Source organism: Salmo salar, chromosome ssa02 (assembly GCF_905237065.1).
Source record: "Salmo salar chromosome ssa02, Ssal_v3.1, whole genome shotgun sequence".
NCBI classification, from domain to species: Eukaryota; Metazoa; Chordata; class Actinopteri; order Salmoniformes; family Salmonidae; genus Salmo; species Salmo salar.
This window is the reverse complement of record NC_059443.1, coordinates 31,964,787-31,979,798: the sequence shown is the minus strand read 5'-3', so window position 1 is coordinate 31,979,798 and position 15,012 is coordinate 31,964,787. Positions and strand designations below refer to the sequence as shown.

Sequence of the window (15,012 nt, the reverse complement as noted above, 5' to 3'; positions counted from 1 at the left end):
ATTAGAAGGACTGCAGGACATGACACCTGGCTGAATGGCACAGTTGGGCACTGTGTTGGGCAGAGGGATTAGGGATATATTTTTGTAATTGATATTACAGTACTATTAGACTAATCTGAATATCAATAGAGTTGAGTTCATCTATCTGTGGAACAGTTAGTATGACTCATATTCTATGATCTGCTCACTAGTCATTGGCTTTGCCTTTAGACTGAGTGAGCGGATTAGATCAAAGACACAGCACATTGTAACTTAGTGTGGTTCACAGTAAGTTACAGTACTGTGGGAATTGGTCGCAGCCATTGCTGAGCTGACCTTTTCTTAAGTGGAAAGTGTTTGACTCGGCAGGGAGTACATTTTGAGAGCGTTTCGCTCCGCCTTAAACCACTAGGAGCAGAGCTCCACGATGTAGAACGATAGTTACCAGAGTGTAACTCCAGTTCTATGAGTGGAGCGGAGCCCCATAGGGCTTAAGGCCCTGCCGACCCCCAGTCTCGCTGAAGATAATCAGCCTCCCGAAAAATTGAGGGGAAGAGTCCCCTTATATAGGGACACCTGTACTCCTATTGGCTGCAGGTATGTGCATAATTTTCTCTCAGGCTATTCGCTGCCTAGGCAGCGGGGTAAACCACTAGGAGCAGAGCTCCCCCATGGGGCTCTGCTCCACTCATAGAACTGGAGTTACACTCCGGTAACTATCGTTAACTCATATACTCTCCTCTAGCAGTAAGGGTTAAGATTCAGGAAGAGTTATAACTGTAGGTAATAACAGTGCTGGAACCTTGTAGAAACAGGAGATAGTCCCAGTCGACATTCATGTAATATTGAATTTCCTTGACCATGCCCACAAATTGCAGAAAACATTCTCTCTCATTCACCCCCATTGTAAGAGGCAACTTCGTCATCGATTTTGTTCTACAGAAATAACAGAACATGCTGAAAACTGCTGTGTTGTTCAATGTACATGTAGCCAGGTCAAAAATCACAACCTACGGCTCGCAATGCTCCCATGTAGGAAAATAAAGCCTGCGAGAAGAGCCCCGTGTCTTCAGGGTATCCGGTGTGGGAGAGTGGAAAATATGGGGACGCAGTGTCCAAGTAGGCTACACGTAATTATGTGTATAAAACATTTCATCACAGGTAAGACATTTAACTTGTTTAGTATAGTCCGTTTGTAACTCCACTCACTACTAGTAGCTGTATAGTCTGTGTTGTTGGTCTTAGCTAGCTTAATGTTCCGGTCGGTAGTTAGCATTCACTCACTCAAGTGGCTGCAAGCATCGTCATGAAAAGGGGCGAGGGAAGCACTACAATATTACCTTTTCTAAGTAGTGAGAACGCTAGGGAGCAGGCAATGTTGAAAAGTAAACTTGCCATGTTGTACTTTTCTTAAATGTAGTTTTGTAAATCGACTAAAACAAACAAGAAAATTGCTTTTGAAAAATGTCACGTTTTTGCTGTGAGGCAATGGGGCAATCACCACAGGTTGTTTTTCCTACAAGCGGGCAGGGTCGTGACATTTTTCACCTCCATCTCTCTGTCATAACCAGATCTCAAGTCTCCTTAGAGACAGTAAACATACTGTCGTCTACAGACAAGGCAACTTATCATTAGCATGCACACACACACGATGAGCTCAGATACAATAATGCGATACACTTTAACAAAACATGTCTATGTACAGGTAACTGCCAAAATAAAGGAAACACCAACATAGTCTTAATAGGGTGTGGGGCCACCACAAGTTAATGCACCTTGGAATAGACTCTACAAGTGTCTAATTTCGTTGGAGGGATCCGACACCATTCTTCCATGAGACATTCCATCATTTGACGATTTGTTGATAGAAAAAGCTGTCTCAGGCACCGCTCTAAAATATCCCAGAAGTGTTCAATTGGGTTGAGATCTGCTGACACACACACAGGGTTGTAAATGGTCTGAAACTTTCAAGTACATTTGGGAAGTTAAGCTCTGGAATTAGTGGAATTGCGCTTAAATTCATCAAAGAAGTTAGCTTATAACAGTGAACCTAATTGAGGAGTGTTAATTCACCTGTTTCCATACAGGTTTCATTTTAAAACATTTATTTTACAAAGGAGTTGTTTAATCTAACTGCTTAACTATTTATCTGTACATGGAATTGTATTTGGGTTTTTTTCTTTACAGGAAAATGCCACGAGCACCATCTGATGTGTGGAGACATTTCACTGCAGCTAATGTAGAAGGAAAAGCTGTATACATTTGCAAATACTGTGCCAAATCATATGTGAAGAACACAAAGATGCAGAATCATCTGGCCAAGTGCATAAAGTTCCCTCAGAGCTCACAACAAGCAACCTCTGACAAAAGTCCCTCTACTTCTATTCGAGGTGAAAATGATGAATCAGACACCTCATCGATAGCAACAGCTCATGGTCATCCTGGAATCAGATGTTTTTGACTCAATGGAGGAACGCAGTCAGAGAAATGCTGATGAATGTCTTGCTCAAGCTGTCTATGCAACTGCTTCACCACTGATGCTCACAGGCAATGTGTATTGGAAGAGATTTCTGAATGTTCGTTGCCCAACATAAAGCATTTCTGGTTGGAATGGTGTATCTACTCATTTGCTGGATGCAGAGTTCAAGTGAAGGTCAAGCAAATCATAGAGAAAGCAGACTGTATTGCAATCATCTCTGATGGGTGGTCGAATGTTCATGGGCAAGGAATAATTAACTACATGTCCACCCCTCAACCAGTATTCTACAAGAGCACAGACAACAGACACGTCGGTCTCTACATTGCAGATGAGCTGAAGGCAGTCATCGATGACCTTGGACCTCATGCATTGAATCTGCTCCTCAAGGACATCATGGCACTGAAAAAATTGGCTACACTCTACAAGAGAGCCAAGGAAATTGTTTGGCATGTGAAGGGTCATCAAGTTATAGCAGCAATCTACCTCACCAAGCAAAGTGAGAAGACCAACCGACCAAGCAGTGCTCCCGCACATTGGCTAACCGGGCTATGTGCATTGTGTCCCACCCACCACCCCCTCTTTTTCACGCTACTGCTACTCTGTTCATCATATATGCATAGTCACTTTAACCATGTCTACATGTACATACTACCTCAATCAGCCCGACTAACCGGTGTCTGTATGTAGCCTCTACTTTTATAGCCTGTCTTTTAACTGTTGTTTATTAACAAATAAACTTTGATTTGATTTGAATAAGAACACCACATTGAAGCTGCCCTCATCACATTTGACAGTCTCCTGGAGGGGAAGGAGTCAATCCAAGAAATGGTCATATCACAGTCTGCTGATATGGACAACCCCATCAAGAGGATCCTCCTGGATGAAGTATTTTGGGAGAGAGTGGTAAGCAGCCTGACAATGCTATCCTGTCTGATATACAGACTCTGCTTGCAGATGTAAGAAAAGAAATCGGTACTGCCCTGCCCACTTCATTGTTGCTCCAAACAGAGGAAACTGCAGTTCAGAAATGCATTAAAAAGCGTGAAGACTTCTGCCTGAAGCCCATACACGCCGCAGCGTACATGTTGGACCCCAAGTATGCTGGCAAGAGCCTCCTGTCTGGTGCAGAGATCAACAAGACCTATGGTGTCATCACTACCATGTCTCGCCACCTTGGCCTGGATGAGGGGAAGGTTCTTGGCAGTCTGGCGAAGTACTCTTCCAAGCAAGGGCATTGGATGGAGATGCAATACGGCAGTCGTGCCAACATATCTCATCAGCCATATGGTGGAAGGAACTTTGTGGATCTGAGGCTCTTTCCCCTGTTGCCACCATCATCCTCCACCAACATTAGCCGCCTCAGAGAGCAACTGGTCCTTGTTTGGGAACACACACACCAAGGCACGCAACAGGCTGACCAACACAAGGGTTGAAAAATTGGTGGCCATCCAGGCAAATTTGAGGCTTTTTGAGCCTGACAACAAGGTTGGAAAGTGACAGTGAAGATGACGCCTCAGAGTCTGATGTTCAAGAGTTGGACACTGAGGAGGTCCAGAGAGAAGACATGGAAACCTGAGACGAAGACAAGCAAAGCTTTAGTTTCTAGACTATCATTTTACAGATGTACAGTTCAAGTCGGAAGTTTACATACACCTTAGCCAAATACATTTAAACTCAGTTTTTCACAATTCCTGACATTTAATCCTAAAAATTCCCTGTCTTAGGTCAGTTAGGATCATCACTTTATTTTAAGAACGTGAAATGTCAGAATAATAGTAGAGAGAACTATTTATTTCAGCTTTTATTTCTTTCATCACATTCCCAGTGGGTCAGAAGTTTACATACACTCAATTACTATTTGGTAGCATTGCCTTTAAATTGTTTAACTTGGGTCAAACGTTTTGGGTAGCCTTCCACAAGCTTCCCACAATAAGTTGGGTGAATTTTGGCCCATTCCTCTTGACAGAGCTGGTGTAACTGAGTCAGGTTTATAGGCCTCCTTGCTCACTCACACCTTTTCAGTTCTGCCCACAATTTTCCATAGTAATGAGGTCAGGGCCTTGTGATGGCCACTCCAATACCTTGACTTTGTTGTCCTTAATCCCTTTTGCCACAACTTTAGAAGTATGCTTGGGGTCATTGTAGATTTGGAAGACCCATTTGCAACCAAGCTTTAACTTCCTGACTGATGTCTTGAGATGTTGCCAAACAGTTCTATTTTTGTTTCATCAGACCAGAGGACATTTCTCCAAAAAGTATGATCTTTGTCCCCATGTGCAGTTGCAAACCGTAGTCTTGGCTTTTTTTATGGCAGTTTTGGAGCAGTGGCTTCTTCCTTGCTGAGTGGCCTTTCAGGTTATGTCGATATAGATACTTTAGTACCCATTTCTTCCAGCATCTTCACAAGGTCCTTTGCTGTTGTTCTGGGATGGAGTTGCACTTTTCGCACCAAAGTACGTTCATCTCTAGGAGACAGAACGTGTCTCCTTCCTGAGCGGTATGACGGCTGCGTGGTCCCATGGTGTTTATACTTGCGTACTATTGTTTGTACAGATGAACTTGGTACCTTTAGGCGTTTGGAAATTGCTCCCAAGGATGAACCAGACTTGTGGAGCTCTACATTTTTTTTCTGAGGTCTTGGCTGATTTCTTTTGATTTTCCCAAAGAGGCACTGAGTTTGAAGGTAGGTCTTGAAATACATCCACTGGCACACCTCCAATTGACTCAAATTATGTCAATTAGCCTATCAGAAGCTTCTAAATCCATTACATAATTTTCTGGAATTTTCCAAGCTTTTAAAAAACAGCAGTGTCAACTTAGTGCATGTAAACTTCTGACCCACTGGAATTGTGATACAGTGAATTATAAGTGAAATAATCTGTCTAAACAATTGTTGGAAAAATTACTTGTGTCGTGCACAAAGTAAAATGTCCTAAACGACTTGCCAAAACTATAGTTTGTTGACAAGAAATTTGTGGAGTGGTTGAAAAACTAGTTTTAAATGACTCCAACCTAAATGTATGTAAACTTCCAACTTCAACTGTATGTTGCAAACGTTTTTGGGAGATGCGATGGATCATTGGGGATCATAAAAAAATATTTTTTTGGTTCAGTGACATCATCCCAGTCTTCATTTAATTAAAGTTAAATTCGTAACTAAATTGTTTTTTTGTTTTTTTCTATTGGAATGATTTAATAATTTGCAATTATGTTAACTCAAGATAAAAGGTGCATCTCCATATGCTATGGTAAATATATCCAATGCAAAAACCATCTACATTTAAATGGTTTTAATATAATTTGCATACATCTCCATTAAGTCCCATATATTCCCATGGAAAGTTTACACCTCTGAATATTCCCCAAAATGTGTAACCCCACACACAGACACATTAAACCCCCTATGCTCCTTTGAGACCCCTCTTCAAAAAGTCAGATCTCTTTTTACCATGATAGCCAAAATAAAATGGGCAACTGTGCATTTTTATATATACGACCCTAAGCATGATGGGATATAAATTGCTTAATTAATTTAACACCTGCTTTCAACATACATTGTATCCCTCATTTACTCAAGTGTTTCCATTATTTTGGCAGTTACCGGTATGTGTGTAGCGTGTGTGGGTGTGTTAAATGCAGGCCTTTGATGTGTGTTTTATTAGAGGCCTGGAGATGGTGCTGAGTTTAGATTACATGTCATGTTACACACTCCACAGGGAAGGGGTGTGTGTATTAGCCCCATCCCCTTCCAGCCTCTTGTTTGCTTGCACTGGACCAGAGGACTGCATTCTCTAAATGTTCATGCACGTGCACACACCCCGATGGTACCAAGACAGTGTGTCCGCGCCTGCGTCTGTGTGTTATGAAAATCAAGAGGAATTCATTCCGAACTAGCTCAGAACCTAATACTGTTCCACAAACCCTCAAGTCTGTGTTGTCTACTGGAGCAGAGTCTTATGAATCAGATCTAGCTCCTGAACAGCAACAGAAACCCTCCTAAAATAGAAACACACTAGTCCAGCTCATCTCTATCCATCTGGTTCTCTCCCCTTCCACTTTAATTTGGGTGTTTCCAACCCTCTTTCTATCCCTCTCAGCTTCTCCTTCCCTCTATTCTCCCCCCTCTCCTGAGATGTAAGTAGCTGTAGATGGGTGTAGCCTTACCCCTCTCGTCGATCCCCCCCTTCAGCTTCCCCTTCCTCTACCCCTCCCTCTTTGTCCCTCTGTTCTGTCCTGACACATACTTTCATCTGTCTCTCCATCTATCCATCCCAGACCATTCTTTCCCTCTCTGTCACGCTAACAGGAACTCCTAGTCTACAGTGTCTGTGTGGTGTTGGTTTAGTGTTTCTCTTTGTTAGGTGGAGAGCCTCTTGAAGCAGAAGACTCAATTACACTCAGACCTTTGTCCTGGCTAAGAGGGGCTGAGAGGTGTGTGTGTGTGTGTGTGTGTGTGAGGGTGTGTGTGTGAGGGTGTGTGTGTGAGGGTGTGTGTGTGTGTCCGCCAGGGACAGACAGGTGATTAATGGTCTGTCATCGACAACAAGCTGTCTGGGGTCTCTGAACAACAGAACAAGACTATAGAAAACAGGGCTATACAGGACAGCTATAGACTGAGACCAGTCACAGACAAGGGGCCAGGCCCTATCACACACAGCCTTTGTCCCTGCTAGAATAGAACAGGTCAGATGTGTCAGAATATTAATGACTGTTACTGTACACTTCTTTCACTCGGATCTAGCTGTGTGTGTCCGCACTCACAGGTAAGGTACCATAGCTCTTTTCTCTAAGATTCTCTGAAAGTGAGACCTGCCTCAGACTTAATGACCCCATCCTCTCTCTCCCTCTCACTTTCTGAGGCATTTAGAGACATGTTACTTGTGTCTGTACTATACATCAGACACATGCTCTTTGGGGAAAGACACAGTGTGTGTGTCAGTCTCTTTAGGGACACTGAGGGCCAGAAGAGCTGCTCTATTTCCCATTAAATCACTGACCCATAACTGTGCTACTGCACACAGACAAGCCGGTTAAACCATCAGAGCGCGTAAACACACACAGACACACAGCTCCCGAGAGGGGCTTAAGGATAAGAGGATGGAGGCCTGTGAATGTCATCACTCTCAGATGGAAAGAAAGAAACACTACAGAGAGAGGAGAGAAAGAGGACATGGTCCCTAGGGCAGCCAGAAGCCCTTTTAAAGTACATCCTTCCTTCCGCACTTCCTTCTATCCTTTCAGGAATAAAATATGTCATTATGACTGATGTGACATGACAGGATAGAGTTAATGACGGGGCTGTAGTGGAGCAGGTTGAGCGCTTCAAGATCCTTGGTGTCCATATCACCAACAAACTATGATGGTCCAAACAAGACAGTCGTGAAGAGGGCACGACCACACCTATTCCCCCTCAGGAGACTGAAAAGATTTGGCATGGGTCCTCAGATCCTCAAAAAGGTCTACACATGCACCATCGAGAGCATCCTGACTGGTTGCATCACCGCCTGGTATGGCAACTGCTCGGCCTCCGACCAAAAGGCACTACAGAGGGTAATGCGTACGGCCCAGTACATCACTGGGGCAAAGCTTCCTGCCATCTAGGACCTCTATACCAGGCAGCGTCAGGAAGGCACCACAAGAATTGCCAAAGACTCCAGCCACCCTAATCATAGACTGTTCTTTCTGCTACCGCATGGCAAGCGGTACCAGAGCACGAAGTCTACGTCCAAAAGACTTAACAGCTTCTACCCTCAAGCCATAAGACTCCTGAACAGCTAATCAAAATGGCTTCCCGGACTATTTGCATTGTCCCCCCCCACCCCCATTTTTATGCTGCTGCTACTACTACTACTCTGTTTATTATTCATGCAGTCACTTTACCTCTACCTACATATTACCTCAATTACCTGGACTAACCTGTGCCCCCGCACATCGACTCTATACCGGTGCCCCCTGTATATAGCCTCGCTACTGTTCTTTTTTTGTTGCTCATTATTTATTTTTAAATGTTTACTATTTTATTTATTTTTTACTTCAGTTTGAGTAAATACTTTAACACTTTTTTCTTAACTGCATTGTTGGTTAAGGGCTTGAAAGTAAGCATTTCACTGTAAGATCTACACTTGTTGTATTCGGCACATGTGACAAATAACATTTGACTGGATTAAGTGTATAGTAGAATTAGAACGTAAAGTAAAATGCTACACATGACATCAGAGCTTAGAGTCTGGGCAACTTTGGCAAAATTTTTGAAGGACAGAAAAATTGGCCAATTCACACACTTATCAAGAGATAATCCCTACTGTCTCCCTACTGTCTCTGATCTGGCGGACTCACTAAAAACAAATGCTTCATTTGTAAATTACGTCTAAGTGTTGGAGTGTTCCCCTGGCTATCTGTAAATTAAAAAACAAGAAAATGGTGCCTTCTGGATTGCGTAATAAAGAATTTGAACAGATGAATACTTTTGTTTCATACTTAAGTATATTAATTGCCCAAATATACTTAACTATCAGAAGTAAAATGTTAAAACCAAATACTTCCAGACTTTTACACAAGTAGTATTTTACTGGGTGACTCACTTTTACTTGAGTCATATTCTATTGAAGCTTATCTTTACTCTTACTCAAGTATGACAATTGGGTACTTTTTCCAACACTGCATAAAACACATGTCATAGTGTCAAGGTTTATGATCACTATGTTTGTACAAGATGATTTGGTGTGATACCCTGGGTTGTCTTGGAACAGAATGAGCCTGTTTGTTGTGAAGGAAATTTTCTGCGCATCACGCATCTGAATGCACACAACTCAATTCTGAGAACCAAAATTATGATCTGCCTTGTGAAAGCCTAACACAAAGATCTTATTTTAAAATTTAGCTAGTCATGATGGCAATAGAAGTTTTCAGATTTACTCACCTGACCCAGATTGCGATTTATAATGGACCAACAGTAATTGGGTAAAGGCGGGGATACTGGGCTGTGTTCAAAACAACTACAAGTGTGCTTGCTCTAGTTCCTCAATGGCACAGCTAAGAGAGATGAAAAAAAAAAAGATATATATATATGAGACAAAGTGCATTGAAATTACTTAGGAACTGCGCACACTTAGGAGAGGTATGGATGTCTCAGTTTTCAAATACACAAAATCTTCTCTCCACAATCTCTCTCCTCTCCTGCCTTTCTTCCTCCTCCCTCTGTAGTCTCATCACCCTCTCCTCTCCCTCCTTTGTGGTGACAGAAGGCCTCAGATCCCATTACAGGCCATTATAGATAGCCTGTAATGGGATGAAGAGAGGTGGATGCGGGGAGAGAAAGGTAAAGGGAGGGAGGGAGCTGGAGCTTTTGTCCTGTTAGATCAGATAAAAACACTAATGCTGTGAGGCAGTCACACACTAATGGTCTAAAAGCCACACTGTAACAATGACGGGACATCACACACTAGATAGGGACACAGGGGAATCCTAACACAGGCATCACAAGATGCATGGTTTGAGGTCAGCTCCAGAGCTCTCTCAACACAAACACACTGAACGCTGTTGTCGTCATCATCACACACACTGACATTAACTCGCTACAACTGTGCCTGATGTGACATTTACTCTTCTCCCAACCCACAGTAATGACACGGTGTACAGTACGCACGTGTGTGTATGTGAAAAAGAGTGTGCGCGTCTGATTGGGCAGACAGCTCCTCTCCCTAATCAGCGTAGCGTCAGCTGCATGAGCATGGAGGAGAACCCAAATCGGATGCCATATCCTACAGATCTTTGCTTACCATAATAATAAGTGTAACCTGCTTAATTGCTTACACAAAAGTTAAGGGGTAAAAAAAATATATAGATTTTTGGTTTTAAATTTGACCGTTTTTCGTGATATCCTATTGTTAGTTACGATCTTGTCTCATCGCTGCAACTCCCCAACGGGCTCAGGAGAGGCGAAGATCGAGTCATGCGTCCTCCGAAACAAGCCGCGATGCTTCTTAACACCTGCTTGCTTAACCCAGAAGCCAGCCGCACAAATGTGTCGGAAGAAACAACGTTCAACTGACAACTGTAGTCAGCTTACAGGCGCCCGGCCCGCCACAAGGAGTCGCTAGAACTCGATGAGCCAAGAAAAGCCCCACAGCCAAACCCTCCCCTAATCCGGACGACGCTGGGCCAAATTGTGCGCCGCCGTACGGGACTCCCGCTCACGGTTCAAGTGTTATTCTATAACCCTGTAACCCAGATCACACAGGACACAGAATTCTCAGAGGCCTCAACTTGTGACAATCCAACCTTGAACTAGCTCTAGCTCCTGAATATCACTCTCAGTACCAAAATCAGCAGAAGCATATCTGTTCAAATGAAAAGTTGAATGAGATTCATATCACCCCACGTCTGCAATGATGCATGTATACGTAATTCAGAAAGACTATATAGCCTTGAGTAGAGGTCGACCGATTAATCGGCATGTCCAATGAATTAGGGACGATTTCAAGTTTTCATAACAAATCGGTGATCGTCATTTTTGGACAGCGATTATGACCGATTACATTGCAATCCACGAGGAGACTGCGTGGCAGGCTGACCACCTGTTATGAGTGCAGCAAGGAGCCAAGGTAATTTGCTAGCTAGCATTAAACTTATCTTATTTAAAACAATCAATCTTAACATAATCACTAGTTAACTACACATGGTTGATGATAGTACTAGCTTGTCCTGCGTTGCATATAATCAATGCGGTGCCTGTTAATTTATCATCGAATCACAGCCTACTTCGCCAAACGGTTGATGATTTAACAAAAGCGCATTAGCGGAAAAAAAGCACAATCGTTGCACCAATGTACCCAACCATAAACATCAATGCCTTTCTTAAAATCAATACAGAACTATATATTTTTTTAAACCTGCAAATTCAGTTAAAAGAAATTAATGTTAGCAGGCAATATTAACTAGGGAAATTGTGTCGCTTCTCTTGCGTTCAGTCCAAGCAGAGTCAGGGTATATGCAGCAGTTTGGGCCGTCTGGCTCGTTGCGAACTGTGTGAAGACCATTTCTTCCTAACATAATTATGACATAACGTTGAAGGTTGTGCAATGTAACAGCAATATTTAGACTTAGGGTTGCCACCCGTTTGATAAAATACAGAGCGGTTCCGTATTTGACTGAAAGAATAAGCATTTTGTTTTGTAAATGATAGTTTCCGGATTTGACCATATTAATGACATAAGGCTCGTATTTCTGTGTGTTTATTATATTATAATTAAGTCTGATTTGATAGAGCAGTCTGACTGAGCAGTGGTAGGGAGCAGCAGGCTCGTAAGCATTCATTCAAACAGTACTTTCCTGCATTTGCCGGCAGCTCTTCGCAATGCTTGAAGCACAGGACTATTTATGACTTCAAGCCTATCAACTCCCGAGATTAGGCCGGCAATACTAAAGTGCCTATAAGAACATTCAATAGTCAAAGGTATATGAAACACAAATAGTATAGAGAGAAATAGTCCTATAATAACTACAACCTAAAACTTCTTAACTGGGAATATTGAAGACTCATGTTAAAGGAACCACCAGCATTCATATGTTCTCATGTTCTGAGCAAGGAACTTAAACGTTAGCTTTTTTTACATGGCACATATTGCACTTTTACTTTCTTCTCCAACACTGTTTTTGCATTATTTAAACCAAATTGAACATGTTTCATTATTTATTTGAGACTAAATTGATTATATTCAGTTAAAATAAAAGTGTTCATTCAGTATTGTTGTAATTGTCATTATTACAAATAAATATATATAAGCTTTTTTTGGTCCGCCAATAATCGGTATCGGCATTGAAAAATCATAAACCGGTCGACCTCTAGCCTTGAGACTCAAGAATAATTGGCCTTTGTGCGATTCGTTTCTTAGCCATTAGGGCTTTTTAGCCAGTGCTTTTGACATAGTGTAGATGTAAATGCCATGCTATTCATTTTGTACTATGTTCTTGCATCTAAGCTGTAACTTGCCCTCACATCTGCATATTGAATTTAAGTTCATATACACAAATGTGTTACTTCGACCACACCATGGCCTTGAGTCTCCTTTTTCTCCATCCAAGTGAACAAATCAGAAATGAGGGGTCCACAGTGTCCACGGTCTCCAGCGGGACAAATGGATCCAGATGGAAAGTCTGGGATCACATTCCCAACAGGAAAACATCCACCTGAGGGCACACACACACATCTCCTACATCCATTAATGCTAATCAGGATCAGGTTCCCCGCTCTCAGGAATGTGTGTACTATGTCACCAGTGCCTTGGGAGCCATGGAGGTTATTGGTAGTCATCACAGTGAAATCATGACTCATGGTCCTCATCTGGTTCATCTAGTTCGCCTCTACATGTGTCCCAGCTCCCCTAGCAGGCAGACACTACCCAGTACCCTGCTTTATCCCAGGGGACATGGAACAACTGCTCTAATCTAAAATGATAGTTCACTCCAACATCAAGATGTTTCCAACCCTCAAGACATGAGCGGAGTCGTACAGTTCAATACACAACATCTACTCAGATGATATGGGACTTGGACTCATCTCAATATAAGACCCCTTTAAAAGGCCTGGAAACGGCTGAGAAACTTCTGCTTTTGGAGTTATTGATCACTTTATACAATAATCGTATTATCCATTTCTTAGAAAATCCATTGGCTGTAGTGTTATGAGGTAAACGCTAGCATTAACATTCCCTTTTCCTCTGATGCCATATCCTGCACCAGAGAGAATCAATTAGCTCCGCCTTAAGCTGATTGCTGGCTTTGATACGCAGGTATAACAGTATACAGTTCCACACACGATCCACAGCCAACAGAATCCAGTGCCTGTATACACATATGCAGAAGGATCTTTGAATGAGTGTAAGAAATTCTTCCAAGAATAATCTAAAAGTGTGCTCCAAATTGTTCAAAAGTAATTTTATTTCAAGATAGAATGCACAGTAGGGGAGAAACAGTGCCACCCCACCACAATTGTTATAGGTCGTTATCAATAAAACGTCACAATACGGTGCAGAGCGTTCGATTTGCCTGCTAGAGGGCAAGGAGACCCCCAGCTCCACTTAAACCATTGACAACTAAATGTCGTTTTCAAGGGATCGTTAAATAAAAAGTTAATTATTTGGTTGTAATAATAATCACCTCTTAAAGAATTCCACATTTTAGATTTTTCCATAGAAAACTATTGCGCACATTTAGCTCAGCTCTTTCATCAGAGTTATACACCGTGCTCATGCTCAGTAAACATCAATTGATTATGTCATATATGAGGGTAGCATTGATCTCTCAATATTGGCCACCATTAATTGGACATTTGAGTGATAAAATAGTGAACTATACCTGACCAGTATGAGTGGTTTAGGTTAATTTCCCCATCCTTTGTGGGCTCTGCCTGTCAAGCAGCAGAAGGGTGCATTTGCCAATGCATTGTTAGCTGATAATTTTTACTTTGCAAGCTACCAGTAGAAACTTTGTACAGTTGGCTAAACATAGTGGTAAGTAGACCTAATGTACTTTTTTATCCAACCAATGTAGACCTACTTAGTGAAGTTAGCTAACATCCCCTTTTCAATTTGTTTAAGTGTTTGAAAGTTAGAGGCATAAATATTATACCCGTCCAAAAAAATGCTAACCTCCCTTTTATTGTAATGGTGAGAGGTTAGCATGTCTTGGGGGGGATGATACTTGAGCGTCTAACTTTTTCACTCATTATTCACGATTCATTCCGGACTATCCGTAAACATTGTAGCATGTTTAGAAACATACCTTATTTACCATTCATTTCTATTGGGCACAAAATGATCTGAAACCACCGAAACAAAAAGCAAAAGCATCCAACAAGTTTGTATAGTCACACAAACATTGTGTGCTAGGAATATGGGACCAAATACTAAACTTTTCACTACTTAAATACACATACAGTACCAGTCAAAAGTTTGAACACCTACTCATTCCAGGGTTTTTCTTTATTTTACTGTTTTCTACATTGTAGACTAATATTGAAGACATTATTTTGTTTAGTGTGTAGTGTAGTGGCTTTGATGGCATGCACCCCACTTGTTTCTGCCCCACCAAGATTTACATGCTAAAATCGCCACTGCGTATTGTGCACTGACGACCGAGGGAAAACAAGTGTTTGTTGTTTTTAGTAACTTCTTTGTTTTAATATCGCAAACAAATGTGGCAGTTTCACCATTAAGGAGCCCAGCTTTAAGAGTCCATTTGTAACAATTAATAAACGTTGTGAACATGCTGTCATTTCTCAACCCCCATATCAGCTGTGTTACACACAGTGCTTCGCCCAAAACACTGGTGTGTGTGCATTTTACAAGCTGGTTGGCCCAGTTGCAGCTCACCACAAGGTTTCAAGACAATGCCAAAAAACAGCAGCAACTAGCCATATAAGACCATACTACTGCCGTCTCTCATGTGAACTGTGCAGTACTAAATCTGTTAAAGCACACATTCCTGGTTCTTCTTTTTCTGACCTGGCCGCTGGAAGAGAGACTGGCTTATATTACACACAGACACACAGGGCC

General features: G+C 42.0%; 1 protein-coding gene across 2 annotated transcripts in view; it reads right to left on the bottom strand.

The window, feature by feature from the left end:
- The window catches only part of LOC106580009 (ubiquitin carboxyl-terminal hydrolase MINDY-3), a 51,211-nt gene that overhangs the window by 28,774 nt on the left and 7,425 nt on the right, over positions 1–15,012 (bottom strand). The window lies entirely within an intron of this gene.